A 15,369-nucleotide genomic window follows, 5' to 3' on the forward strand; every position below is an offset into this window, starting at 1 on the left:
TGAGGTCTGACCTTGAGTAAGTCCCTTGCATGGCAGGGCCTTAGATTTCTCTCTGCATGGTTTGACTGGCGTAATTTTCTAACATCTCAGCCACTCGTATCCACCATCATAATTTTTGTCATACCTGGGTGTCACTTGCATTTTTATATACTTAGTATTCTTCTGAAAATTGAATTAGCTTTTTAACTTGGCTTCATGCCAGGCAACATGTCCAAGAAATCACATATTTAATGTACTAGTTTTATTTTTACCACTATGTACTAGCACACTATTTCATTTTAGGAGACGGAGTCCCATTCTGTCACCCAGGCTGGAGTGCAGTGGCACAATCTTGGCTCACTGCAACCTCTGCCTCCTGGGTTCAAGTGATTCTCTGGCCTCAGCCTCCTGAGTGACTGGGATTACAGGCGTGCATCACCATGCCTGGCCTTTTTTTTTTTTTTTTTTTTTTTTTTGTATTTTTAGTAGAGACAGGGTTTCACCATGTTGGCCAGGCTTGTCTTGAACTCCTGACCTCAAGTGATCTCCCTGCCTCAGCTTCCCAAAGTGCTAGGATTACAGGCATGAGCCACCATGCCCAGCTTTTAACACTTATTTTTAATCATATTTAGCTGCATAACCTCTGACACCATCCTGTATCACCCTTTGGGAAATACTGGACTACAGCATCACTTTGATTACCCAATGTCTTCTCCCCTACTGAGAAATTGTAATAATCCCAAAAGGAAATGCAACTTCAGAAAGGAAAAAGGAAAAAAAATGTGTGTGTGTGTGTGTGTGTGTGTGTGTGTGTGTGTAATTCCTGAGCCAACAGCCAGCATTACCCTTGGAATAAAATGGTTGTGTTTTGACAACTTTTTGTCTCCCATCACAGGAATGGACCCAACTCTGACTCCCATTTTCCCATTTCCTGAGTCTGAGGAGACTCCTGGGCCCTGCCCACTTTCCCTTGGAAGCACCACAGAATTCCTTGCAACCTCCCGAGTAGCTGGGATTACAGGCGCCCGCCACCACACCCAGCTAATTTTTGTATTTTTAGTAGAGACAGGATTTCACCATGTTGGTCAGGCTGGGCTCGAACTCCTGACCTCAGAGGTGATTCACCCACCTTGGCCTCCCAAAGTGCTGGGATTACAGGCGTGAGCCACCGCGCCTGACCACTCCTAGGTATTTACTCATGAGAAATGAAAACATATTTATAGCAGCTTTATACATGATAGCCCCCAAAACAACCCTCAGAGGCCCATATAGCTGAAGAGAGAAATTGAGAAATAGCCAGATAGCAGAATGTGATTCGGCAGAAACAAGGACTGTACTATTGATATGACACGTGCAGCAACATGGACGAATCTCAGAAACATAAGAGAAGCAAAAGAAACCAGGCACAGAGAAAAATGATTTTTTTCTTTTTCTTTTTTAATGTAAGTGAAACTGTGAACAGAAAAGAATGCATAGTGTATGATTCCATTAATACTGCATTGAAGAACAGGCAAAAATACTCTATGGTGTCAGAAATCAGAACAGTGGTTGTCTGTGCAGGATAGGGGTTGAGCAGAAGGGGAAATTTTCTAGGGTCATAGAAATGTTCTGTATCTTCACTGGGGTGTTTTATATTCAAGTGTATGCATTTGTTAAAACTCATCCAGTGATACTCTGAAGATTTTTGCATTTCATGGTTTGCAATTTTACCTTAATTTTAAAAACAAAACTAAAAAAATACATTCTTTGGCCCCACCCTACTGAATTCGTACTGAATCAGAATCCCTGGAGGAAAAACCTGCAAACTGATGTCTTACAAACTTCCCCAGGTGATTCTGATACACATCCAGGTTGGGGAACCTTTGGCTCCCAAGTAAGCTTCTGCTGACTCATAGTTAATCAAATCTGGGAAGGTTACATGGCTGCTATTAGAAAGAGAGACCATAACAACATCTATTGCTTATTGAGCATTTATCTTCTCACATTATTCCAGGAACTCAGCGAGGCAGGTATTATTGTCCTCATTTTGTAGATAAAGAAATTGAGGGCAAGACATTTGCTCAGATCAGCTGGTAAGCAGCAAAACGACTTAGCCCAACTCTTCCTTACCACAAATATCTCATTCTTTCTATCATTCATTCATTCATTCATTCGCAATCAAAAACAGATGAGTATTGTGTGCCTTCTTGGTGCCAGGCACTATGTTGGGCATGATGCCACACCAACCTCTCTGAGAAGGCTGCAGTGAGCAGTGATGGTTGTGCTAGATGAAGGCTGTAAAGCAGCCTTTACCTCTACCTTGTAGACTTGGGGAAAAAAAGGGTTCCCAGGCCTCTTTTGATTTTAATTATTCAGGTAGTTTCAGGGAGAGGCAGGAGGTTTATGGTTATATAAACATGACTAAAGAAAACCTCTGTGTTGTTTACTTTGGGAACTCTCCAGAAGCGAACACCAATAGCAGGTCATGTTAAAAATGGGTTAAAATCATTATCAGATTATGAATAATTCACCAGGCACCCCCTGTTGCCCATTACGTTTTATACTACATAATTGCTTCCTTGGAAGTCTGCTCCCAGTGCAGGGAATTGGGAGTATCCATGAAATTGAATATTTCTGCTTTTGACAAGTAAATTTAAACAAAATTGTGCATTAGTTTCAGTCCACTGCTGCCTGTTCCCTTTGAGTTGATAAGACTGATCCTTTACCCCCAGCAAAATAGCTGAGTGAGTAAAAAAGGGTCCAGCTCTTTTGAAAGGGAAATTAGCCCCAGATCCTATTCATACCAGGCAGTGTCCCAAAGATTCTAAGTATTTTGGAGGACTAAGTGTGGAAGTGGGGCTGGGGGAGGGATGTCTAAAAGAGAATCAGAGTCAAACCACAAAATGTACTCTGGATAGTGTGATATGAAAAAAGGAATGCTCAGAATAAGAAGAGCAATTACACTTAAAAAAAAAAAAAATTGAATTAGGCCAGGCTCCGTGGCTCATGCTTATAATCCCAGCACTTTGGGAGGCTGAGGTGGGCGGATCACTTGCATCCAGGAGTTCAAGACCAGCCTGGGCAAAATGGTGAAACTACATCTCTACAAAAATACAAAAATTAGCTGGGCGTGGTGGCGCACGCCTGTAGTCTCAGTTATTCAGGAGGCTGAGGTGGGAGGATCGCTTGAGCCCAGGAGACTAAGGCTACAGTGAGCTGTGATTGCAACACCGTACTCCAGCCAGGGCAACAGAGTTGAATCCTGTCTCAAAAAACAAACAACGACAACAAAAAAACCCAAACTTGGATTAGATATAACTCAGGCACCCAAAATTCATCCTTTTAAAGTATACATGCCACTGTTTTTTAGTATATTCACAAGATTGTGCAACCATGACTACTATCTAATTCCAGAATATTTTCATGTCCCAAAAGAAACTCTATGTCCATTAGCAGCTACTCTCCATTCCCCTCTCTCTCCAGCCCCAGCAACCACTAATCTACTTTCTGTCTCTATGGATTTGCCCATTCTAGACATTTCATACACATGGAATCATGCAGTTTGTTGCCTTTTGTTACTGGCTCCTTTTGCTTAGCATGATATCCTCAAAGTTCATCTGTGTCATGGCATGTATCAAAACTTCATTACCTTTTATTGCTGAATAACATTCTGTTGTATGGATAAACCACATTTTGTTTATACATTCATTCACTAATGAACAACTGGATTGTTTCTACTAAGTGTTGGCTACTATAAGTAATGTTGCTGTGAACATTTATGTACAGGTTTTTGTATGAAAATATGTTTTCAGGGTAGGTGCAGTGGCTTACACCTGTAATCCCAACACTCTGGGAGACCGAGGTGGAAGGATTGCTTAAACCCAGGAGTTTGAGACCAGCCTGGGCAACATAGCCAGAGCCCCATCCCTAAAAAAAAAAAAAGAGAAAAATATGTTTTCAATTCTCTTGGGTATACACCTAGGAGTAGAATTATTGCTGGGCATACGGTAACATATGTATAATCTTTTGCGAAACTGCCAGACTCTTTTCCACAATGGCTGCGCCATTTTACATTTCTACCAGCAGTGTTCAAGGGTTCTGCCCTTCTCTACAATGCCTAATTTCTCCAGCAATGCCCTTACTTTATCTTCCTTGTCAAAACGTATCTGTTCTATGTACTATTCACAGCTTATATGAAAACCTCATCAACATTACTGATTCCATGGTCATCCCTTCTAGATAACACATTCACAATTCAAGAAGAGCTTCCTGGAGAGACAAATAATCAGGACTCTCCCAAATCCAAGTGATGTGAAGCAAAAAGATAATTTATTTACTTATGCAGCTGGAAGGATAATGGGGTAGCTTATAGACTTTAAGGGGGAGTTATAGGAACCAAGACTTCAGGGTAAATTTCTCTCTCTCTCTCTCTCCAACTCCCAACCCCTCCCTTCCCCTTCCCTCCCTCTCTTGTTTCTTTGGTGCCCCTTTTGTTGTTGTTGTTCCTCTTCTTTTTCTTCTACTTTTTTTTTTTTTTTTTTTTTTTTTGAGATGATGTCTGGAGTGCAGTGACACGATCTCAGCTCACTGCAACCTCCGCCTCCCAGGCTCAAGCAATCCTCCTACCTCAGCCTCCTGAGTTGCTGGGACTACATGCGCACACCAGCTCTCCCTGCTAATTTTTATACTTTTTGTAGAGGCAGGGTTTCACCCTATTGCCTAGGCTGGTCTCAAACTCCTGAGTTCAAGTGACTGCTGGCCTCGACCTCCCAAAGTGCTAGGATTATAGGCATGAGCCACCACACCTGGCCTGGTGCCCCCTTTCTATGGCTTCCTCTCCACCTCTCATTTCTGTTGCCTCTGCCTGGCCTCTTTCCATAGTCAGTTTCTTTCCTTGTAAGAATGATGTCTGGTGGAAGACTCAGACTAACACCCTCCCAGCTTAGTAACACAGGGACAGGGGCCCTCTCTCTCTCAGCATTGGCTATGCCATGCCCATCCCCGGACCAATCATGTGTCCAGGAAAACGAAGTCTAATGTTTGGCCCAAGCTGGCTCCCATGCCTGTTTCTGTGGCCAGATCAGAAGAAGGGGAATGGATGTGTGGAAGTAGGCGGTGGGAGGTACACGCTGGGGAGCCAGAATTAATAGGTGCCAAAAATCTTAATTTAAAGGAGAAGCTCCAGTGATAGGAACTTCAGACAGCATGGCCGACAGGTAGAAGGATATTTGGGGACAGGAAGAGCTGGAAATCAACTCCAGAGCTTACTCTGTCTAGGTCTGGAGGCAGCCCTGCTCTGGACAGACTCCTGGAGTAGTAGAGAATACTGAGCCCCTGAAAACCCAGCAGCCGCTTTCCAAATTACAGTGCAACATGCACCACCACAGCAAACCTGGAGACCAGGGCAGGCCCAGCACTTAACCACATTACCGCCTCCCTAGTCATTTGAATCTGTGCAATTTTACTTTTTCCAAGTGAGTAGAGCAGTCTTTTTTAGAAAATGGAGGAATAACTTCAGTAATTGAAAACATTTTCTTTACTCTCAGTGGGTTCCAAAATCTGACAAGGACTCTTAAAACACTTCTCAATTATGATTAAACCAGATATTAGAGTCTACACTTTAAAAAGGGGAAATGAGCTGAATCCTCAGATGTCAGAGCTGGAGGAGCCCATGGGACCACTTCGTTCCCTCAGTTGTTTTACAGAGGGAGAAACTGAGGCCGAGGGTCTGGAAGGACCTGTCTGGTCCTCCAGAGCACAGGCGGCAGAGCCTGCACTTAAATCCAGACCTCCTGGCCCAGCGTCCTTTCCCCCTGACCAGTTCTCTTCTTGACTGCACTCTCCCTCATGAGCACCAACTCAGACAAAAAATACAGCTCCAGATACATAGTAAGGGTCTAAGAATGAGGTGCTGAATGAATGCAAAGACTTTCCTGCTTTAATTTTCTCTCTGGGCATCATTGCAGGAATGCAATCTATGCCTTGGGGACGGTTTCTTGCTGAAATCAGCACTGCCTGTGCCATAATCTAGCTGTGAGTCACAGATTGCACAGGAAGCATCTTAATGACATTGCTCTGAGAGAGACAAGGGGAGAGTACTTGAGGGGAGGAACAGAAAGAAGCGCAGGCATTTTTGGAAGTGGTATAAAGAGCTGCAATCAGCAGACTGGATCTGAGTACTGACAATGTATAACATTCTGTGAGCAGCAGGAAGACATTTGAGACACAATGCTGTCTTCCACAATTACAATCTAGTTACCCAGGGAAGCAGACATACTGCTGGGACATGTTTTGGAGTCCTTTTGTTGTTGTTCTTGTTGCATGAAATTGTAAAAGTTCTTCATTTAAGGGTTTAGTCCTTGTCTGTCTTATAGGTTGCAAATATTTCTCTTCAGTTTTCATTTGTCTTTTGACTTGTTTTTTTCCTCTTCTGAAGTATTTAATTTGCATACGTAATGACATCTATCAGTCTTTGGTGTTGCCTAAGCTTTGGTGTCATCGTTTAATATCCTTTCTTTTTTTTTTTTTTTTTGTCTCTGAGACGGAGTCTCACACTGTCACCCAGGCTGGAGTGCAGTGGCGCAATCTTGGCTCACTGCAAGCTCCGCCTCCCGGGTTCATGCCATTCTCCTGCCTCAGCCTCCCGAGTAGCTAGGATGACAGGCGCCCACCACCACGCCCTGCAAACTTTTTGTATTTTTAGTAGAGACGGGGTCTCACTGTGTTAGCCAGGATGGTCTCGATCTGACCTCATGATCTGCCCGCCTTGGCCTCCCAAAGTGCTGGAATTACAGGCATGAGACACCGCGCCCGGCCCTAGTATCCTTTCTACTTCAATTTTTTTTTTTTTTGAAACAGGGTCTCACTCTGTCACCTAGTCTGGCCAGGCTGGAATGCAGTGGTGCAATCACAGCTCACTGCAGCCTTGACCCCCTGAGCTCAAGTGATCCTCCCTCTTCAGCCTCCTGAGTAACTGAGACAATAGGCACACACCACCATGCCCAGCTTTTTTTTTTTTTTTTTTTTTGTAGTATAATCGAGATTCCTTATGTTGCCTAGGCTGGTCTTGAACTACTGACCTCAAGTGATTTTCCCACCTTGGCCTCCCAAAGTCCTGGGATTACAGACATGAACCACTGTATCTGGACTCCACTTCAATTTTCTTTATCGAATTTTTTCCAGTAGTTTTAAACACTTAAATATTTAAACTATCTGGAATTTATTTTGGCGTAAAATGTGAGGTGGAAATCTAAGTTTTGTTTTTTTTGTTTTTCCAATGGTTCATCAGTTATCACATAATATTTATTGAATAATAATTCTCCTCACTTGCCAGTAATGTTTTATAGAGGTACCGAGAGAAAATGTATACTTTTTGTTTTTTTGAGACAGAGTTTCGCTCTTGTCACCCAGGCTGGAGTGCAATGGCGCAATCTCAGCTCACTGCAACCTCCACCTCCTGGGTTCAAGAAATTCTCCTGCCTCAGCCTCCCAAGTAGCTGGGATTACAGGCAAGTGCCATCACACCTGGCTAATTTTTGTATTTTTAGTAGAGACGGGGTTTCACCATGTTGGTCAGGCTGATCTCGAACTCCTGACTGCAGGTGATCCATCTGCCTTGGCCTCCCAAAGTGCTGGGATTATAGGCGTGAGCCACTGTGCCCAGCGGTTGTATTTTTCATTTTTTATTTTTTTTAAAGTATGTGCACAAATTTCATGACACTACTTGTTTCGAAGGGTGCAATTTAATTTACCTTTCCTTGAGTGTCAACTGGACTTAGTAAGTTCTCTCTCTCTCTCTTTTTTTTTTTTTAAGAAACAGATCTCCTCTCTGTTACCCCGGCTGAAGTATAGTTGCACAATCATAGCTCACTGAAGCTTCAAATTTCTGAGCTCAAGAAATCCTCCCACTTCAGCCTCCCAAGTAGCTAGGACTACAGGTGTGTACCACCACACCCAGCTAATTAAAAAAATTTTTTTTGTAGAGACAGGGTCTTACTGTGTTGCCCAGCCTGGTCTCAATCTCCTGGCCTCAAGTGATCCTCCCACCTTAGCCTCCCAAAGTGCTGGGATTATAGGCATGTGCCACCATGTCTGGCCTGGACTTAGTAAATTTTAATGACTAAAATATTATGGATAGTGTAAGTGATGTGTGACTTCTAAGACTAGGTCCTATTACAAAAGGCATACAGCTTGCTTCTTGCTCTCTTGAATCACCCACTGAGGAACTGAGGCCCCCCAGCCAACAGCCATGAGAGTGCACCTTTTAGAAGTGGATCTGTAGCCCTTGTCAAGCCTTCAGATGACTGCAGCCCCAGTCAATGCCTTGAGTGTAAATTCATAAGAGACCCTGGGGACTGGGCACAGTGGCTCATCCCTGTAATCCTAGCACTTCGGGAGGCTGAGGCTGGAGGATCCCCTGAGTCCAGGAGTTTGAGACCAGCCTGGGCAACATGGCAAAAACCCATCTCTACAAAAAATACAAAAATTAGCCAAGCATGGTGGCATGTACCTATAGTCTCAGCTACTCAGGAGGCTGAGGTGGGAGGATCACCTGAGCCCAGAGGATCACCTGAGCCCAGGGAGGTTGAGGCTGCAGTGAGCTGTGATCATGCCACTACACTCTTGCCTGGGAAACAGACTGAGATGCTGTCTCAAATTAAAAAAAAAAAAAGACCTTGGTCTATAATTACCCAGCTAAACCACTCCTGAATTCCTGACCCACAGAAATTATGAAATAATACATGTTTGTTATTTTAAGCTGCTAAATGTTGGGACAGTTTGCTATGAAACAACAGATAATCGACACAATGGTTATAGGATATTTGTTGAATGAATCAATTAGTTTGTTGTGAGTTTCCATCTATCTCTTCTTTTTCTCACCTCCTACCTTTCATTACATTCTCCTTGTGCTATTTGTATCATCTAAAAAGTCTAGTCAGACTATTCTGTAAGATCTCCCTGATCTGCAGTAAGTCATATTAGTTGAGACATTTGTTCAACTGTTTTAACAAAGACCAAATAAAAACAGTTTTGAAAAGGTAGATATGGCCAGGCGTAGTGGCTCACAACTGTAATCCCAGCAATTTGGAAGGGCAAGGCAGGTGGATCACCTGAGGTCAGGAGTTCAAGACCAGCCTGGCCAACCTGGCGAAACACCGTCTCTACTAAAAATATAAAAATTAGCTGGGCACCCATAAGCCTAGCTACTTGGGAGGCTGAGACAGGAGAATTGCTTGAACCCAGGAGGTGGAGGTTGCAGTGAGCCGAGATCACACCACTGCACTCCAGTCTGGGTGACAGAGCGAGACTCTGTCAAAAAAAAAAAAAAAGTAGATATTTATATCTCTGCCATGTAAAAGTCTGAGCCTAGGAAGCTTGGAGGAAAGGGGAGGCTCTGCTTCCTGAGGGGGCCCCAGGCACACAGATGCCTTCTATCTTGTTGCTTTGCCATCTCCAAGAGCCATGCTATTCAAAACTGCAGCCACTAGCCACAGATAGCTCTTTTAGTTAATTAAAATTAAATAAAATGAAAGATTCAAGTTATCAGTTGCACTAGTCATATTTCAGGTGCTTAATAGTGACATGTGGTTAGTGGTTCTATGTTGGATAGTGCAGATGTATAAGATATATAGTATTTCCATCATCACTCTGCTCTAGAGTGTTACCTTCATTCAGAAGGTAGACAATTCTGCTCTGCCATGTCCACATTCTAGCAAGAGATAAAATAAAGTATAAAGAGTTTAGTTTCAGTGCCGTGACCCAGAGGGTGAATGCGTCACTTCTGTGCTCACATCCCATTGGCCAGATCTAGTCACGTGGCCACACCTAGCTACAAGAGAAGCAGAAAGATATTGCCTCCTGGAGAGTGGCTAACCTCAAGGTGAGACAGCCTCTTCCTGGTAGGAAGACTCAGAGAATGGACATTGGGGAACCATTAGCAGGGTCTGCCCAGTCACGTTCCTCCAGGAGTCACCAGGTGTTCTCATGCAGCATGTTTCTTCCTGAAGCCCATTAAGCTGCTGGCTCTACAGCCCCCACCTGTGCAACAGTGGGACCTCTGCCCTCCTCAGAGTGTCCCACTTCTGTCTGGGAGTCCCTGAGAGGAGCCTCACAAGGGCATGCAAAACCAGTCTGTCCCTGGAGTCACCAGGCAGCCTTCTAGCCTTTTTTATTTGTCTGTTTTTGAGACAGTCTCGCTCTGTCGCCCGGGCTGGAGTTCAGTGGCGCGATCTCAACTCACTGCAAGCTCCGCCTCCCGGGTTCACACCATTCTCCTGCCTCAGCTCCCCTCCCCCGCCGCCCCCGTGTAGCTGGTACTACAGGTGCCCGCCACCACGCCTGGCCTCTGGCCTTTTTTTAATCTTTGGCCCCATTTCTGCATGTCTGTGCCCCTGAATCCCCTTGGAAGGGCATCACCTCTGCCTTAACCATCATGAGGGGCCTGTGGCTTTTCTGGGCCCTAAGGCAGAGCATTTCCTGCAGAGTCAAGGACTGGATTGGCTCCCTCTGAGCTACACCAGCTTGCCTGGGCTCTCAAGCAGCTCTCCTTGGCCCTGAATTTTGGGAAGTCCCATCTCGAATTGTTCCATCAGCTTATTCTTGCTCTAAGCCCCTCTCTTTATAGAGTGCTTATGTCCAGTCTGAAGGAGTGAGTAGGGGGCACAAGTACTTCCATCTACTTCCAGACATTTCTTCCCCCTCTCATACAGCAAAACTTCCCACATAACTGGATGGAGATCAAGGAGAGCTGTTGGGAATATGGACCGTCAGAACCAACAGCTGCCAAGTCACAATGTGCTGTTATTCCCTGACCTCTTTCTGTAGACCTCACCTGAGAGACCCCTCTGGCCTCTCTGACTCACTTGCTTAGCATCTGCCCTCTCACAGATCCACATTTCCCTTCCTAGACTTCTCCGGAAACCCAACAGCTCCTGCTCGGCCCCAAAGACACCTGGCCTGCCTGTGCTTTTGTGTTACAGATTTACTTAGCATTCTTGTTAGATGCTAGATTTACTTGGCATTCTTGGGGAAAGAGTGCCTCCTGCACGTGAGAAGGAGCAATCCTGTGTTCTAGAGAAGATCCTCTTCAAACCGGCAATTGTTGGTTAGAAATAGGTTTTTGTCTCAAGGGTGGGGAGACAGCTGCTTGGGAGGACAGCTTGGCAAACTTCAAATCATGCATACCAGCCTTTTAACAAGCAGCTCCACTCTTGGAAATTTTAAAGGACACAAGCAAAGATTTAGTGGCAAGATACTCATTATAAATTTGTTTATAATAGTGAAAAATTGGCAATAGTCTAAATGCTCAAGAATAAGAGGATTAACTTATGGACAGCCATATGATGGGACGTTATTTGGCTTTAAAAAATTATGCTGTATATAAATAGTCGTAGACATGGAAAGATGGTCATGGTAAATTGTTAGAAAAAATATTGTAGTATGTTGCCATTTTTGTCAATTTACACACTGATACACATGCAGATGGATATATATCAAATGTTAACAGTGATTTGCTTGAGATGATGAGTATTTTTATTGCCTTATTTTTGCCTATGTGTATCTTCTAGGTGGGTGTTTGTTACCTTGTAAAGGGAAGAAAATGATTAGAATTCTTTGCAATTCAAAACTAGACTGCTGGCTGGGCACGGTGGCTCTCACCTGTAATCCCAGCACTTTGGGAGGCCAAGGCGGGTGAATCACTTGAGGTCAGAAGTTCACCTGACCAACATGGCAAAATCCTGTCTCTATTAAAAATACAAAAATTAGCCCAGCGTAGTGGCGGGCACCTGTAATCCCACCTACTCGGGAGGCTGAGGCATGAGAACCCCTTGAACGCAGTAGGCGAAAGTTGTGGATAGCCAATATCGTGCCACTGCACTCCAGCCTGGGCAATGGAGTGAGACTGTTTCAAAACAAACAAACAAACAAAAACCAAAAACCCAAAAAACAAAAATGAAAAAACTACACTGCCTCCCAATCAGACTAGATAAAATCAAAAGGACTGACAATACCAGCTGTTGGTGAGGATGTGGAGCAACCAAGACTCTCATCCATGGCTGATGGGAATGTAAATTCTAACGACCACTTTGGAAACCTCCGCCTCTGGGTTCAAGTGACTCTCCTGCCTCAGCCTCCTGAGTACCTGGGATTACAGATGGGGTTTTGAAATGTTGGCCAGGCTGGTCTCCAACTCCTGACTTCAGGTGATCCGCCCACCTCAGCCTCCCAAAGTGCTGGGATTACAGGTGTGAGCCACTGCACCCAACCGATGGCTTCTGTATTGAATAGCACAGGACTATATCTTGAGTGGCTTTAATGGTATATACTTAAAAATTCATCAAGCTGTACACTTAAGATATAAAAGTTATATCTCAATAAAATAATTTTTAAAACTTTTTAACCCCCCTTTTTTTTTGAGACAGCATTTTGCTCTTGTTGCCCAGGCTGGAGTACAATGGCACGATCTCGGCTCGCTGCAACCTCTGCCTCCTAGGTTCAAGCGATTCTCCTGCCTCAGCCTCCCGAGCAGGTGGGACTACAGGCATGCGCCACCACGCCCGGCTAATTTTGTGTTTTTAGTAGAGACAGAGTTTCTTCATGTTGGTCAGGCTGGTCTCAAACTCCCTACCTCAGGTGATCCTCCCACCTCGGCCTCCCAAAGTGCTGGGATTACAGGCATGAGCCACCACGCTGGGCCTTAAAATCCTTTTTAAAAAGAGGTTTGAGAGGCAGCGGATCACCCGAGGTCAGTTTGAGACCAGCCTGGACAACATGGTGAAACCCCGTCTCTCCTAAAAATACAAAAATTAGCCAGGCATAGTGGCAGGAGCTACTCGGGAGGCTGAGGCAGGAAAACCTCTTGAACACGGGAGGTGGAGGTTGCAGTGAGCCGAGATCGCACCACTGCACTCCAGCCTGGGCAACGGAAGGAGACTCTGCAGAGGTTTAAGAGTTATATCAAGCAAAGAAGAGCAGCTGCTCCAGGCCCAACATGCACCAGCATTCCAAGGGCAACCCCTCAGGTCAGCTGACTTGCTCAGATGACAGAGACTCGACCCAGGGTGTGGTAGAGCAGAAACTAGTTCCACTAAAAGAAGGAAGAACAGAAACTTGGGGAGAATGGCCTACTGCTAATAGAGCTGTGGAGAGATTCTAAAGGTCTGCACTCAGCACTTTATTACAGTTTGCCCCACAGTTGAAGACAATGATCGGAGACTCATGCAGAAGAAAGGCAGGGGAGATCCCGAGAAGGTCCTCATGGTAACAGCTGGTCCTTGTTCCACTCACGCCTGAGAAATTCCACCTCCATAGATCTACTCTGAGCCCCACAATTTAGGCCAGTGTTCCTGAGATGGGGTATACACATCAGATTATTTTAGTGGTATAACAGTACTTTTTTTTTTATTAGTTATGTATTTATTTAAAATTATAAGGCCAAGTGCAGTGGCTCTTGCCTATAATCCTAGTGCTTTCAAGGACTGAGGCAGGCGAATCACCTGAGGCTAGGAGTTCGAGATCAGCCTGGCTAACATGGTGAAGCCCCGTCTACTAAAAATACAAAAATAAGCTGGGTGTGGTGGTGCACACCTGTAATCCCAGCTACTGGGGAGGCTGAGGCAGGAGAATCGCTTGAACCTGGGAGGCAGAGGTTGCAGTGAGCTGAGATCGTGCCACTGCACTCCAGCCTAGGCAACAGAGTGAGACTCCGTCTCAAAAAAAAAAAAAAAAAATTATACATACATAAGTCTGTGTGTATATATAATGGAACATAAAATCCATGACTGTATAGGCAGCAATTGATTAGGGTAATGTTAAAGTTTAAAAGATGATCACAAGGCTGGGTTCAATGGCTCACACCTATAGTGCCAGCACTTTGAGAAGCCAAGGCAGAAGGATCACTTGAACTCAGGGGTTCGAGACCAGCCTGGGCAACATAGTGATACCCCATTTCTACAAAAAATCTTTAAAAAATTATTTGGGTCTGGTAACATGTGCCAGTAGTCCCAGCTACTTGGGAGGCTGAGATGGGAGGATCCCTTGGCCCAGGAAGATGAGACTACAGTGAGCTATAATTGTGCCAGTACACTTCAGCCTAGGCAACACAGAGAGACCTTGTCTAAAAACAAACAAACAAAAAACCCATAAAGAAAAATACTGAGTAAATAATGACACAAATGGTACATAAATAGAGAAAAAATATCATGAAGTATGCAGATCTTTGAGGTTTCAAAACAAGTGGTTTATGCCACTCCCCCTCTGTGAACTGATCCTGGAGACCCAGGGTTTTGGGGGTGGGGAAAGGGGAAGTACATAAGGGGCTTCTCCATGTGGGTGAATCAGGAGCAAAATTAAATCAGCAATTTGTTCAGAATCTAACAGCTATCTGAAACTGCCTGTAGGAAGTTGAAAGTTAATAGGCTACTTGCTAGAAAAACGAAGACCTTTGTAGGGACCAGGAGGACCTTTGACTCTGAAGATTCACTGAAAAATCAACTCACAAGAGGCAGATTAATTGGAGAAAAGGTGTACAACTTTATTTAACATGTATACACAGGAGCTTTCATTAAGAAGACCCAAAGACACAAAGGAAATTGTACATTTTTATGCTTAGCCTCAACACATTATGGACGTGTTGAAATATGATTAGACCAAAAATATATGCTCTGGCTGGGCACGGTGGCTCGTGCTGTAATCCCAGCACTTTAGGAGGTCCAGGAGGGAAGATCACTTGAAGTCAGGAGTTTGAGACCAGCCTGACCAACACGGTGAAACCTTGTCTCTACTAAAAATACAAAAATCAGCCAGGCATGGTGGCGCGTGCCTGTAGTCCCAGCTACTTGGGAGGCTGAGTCATGAGAATCGCTTGAACCCGGGAGGCATAGTTTGCAGAGAGCAGAGATCGTGCCTCTGCATTCCAGCCTGGGTGACAGAGTGAGACTCTGTCTCAAAAAAAAAAGATACTCTAGACTGAATGGTATAACCCAGTCAGGCTTGTCTGTCTAGATTCTTCTTGGCCTCTCTGAGCAGCATTCTGTCCTTCTGGTGTGAGGCAAGACCCTCTCTAGAATGTGGGTCTTACGACCTGCAGTCAAACAAGGTAGGTCAGACCATTTCTTTACGGCCGGTTCTTTTACACAGAGAAGTGGGGAAAAAAATAGTATTTTCAAGTTTTATGGCTGGATTTAGGGAAAAGGGGCTCTGGTTGCTGTGAATCACCTTAGGGAAGAGGGGTCCTCTTTGGCTAGTTTCTATGGCTAGTCTCAGGGGAGAATGGGCCTGGGAGACGGGAGGGCAGGAGAAGGTCAGAGAAAAACTTTTGCTCCTGATGTTGTTTCTGAGGCCTTTATTTTGGGGTATTATTTTCTGAGACCCAACACCTTAAAGACAGCAAATGGTGCAGATTTCACTAGA

Source organism: Chlorocebus sabaeus, chromosome 23, assembly GCF_047675955.1.
Source record: "Chlorocebus sabaeus isolate Y175 chromosome 23, mChlSab1.0.hap1, whole genome shotgun sequence".
NCBI classification, from domain to species: Eukaryota; Metazoa; Chordata; class Mammalia; order Primates; family Cercopithecidae; genus Chlorocebus; species Chlorocebus sabaeus.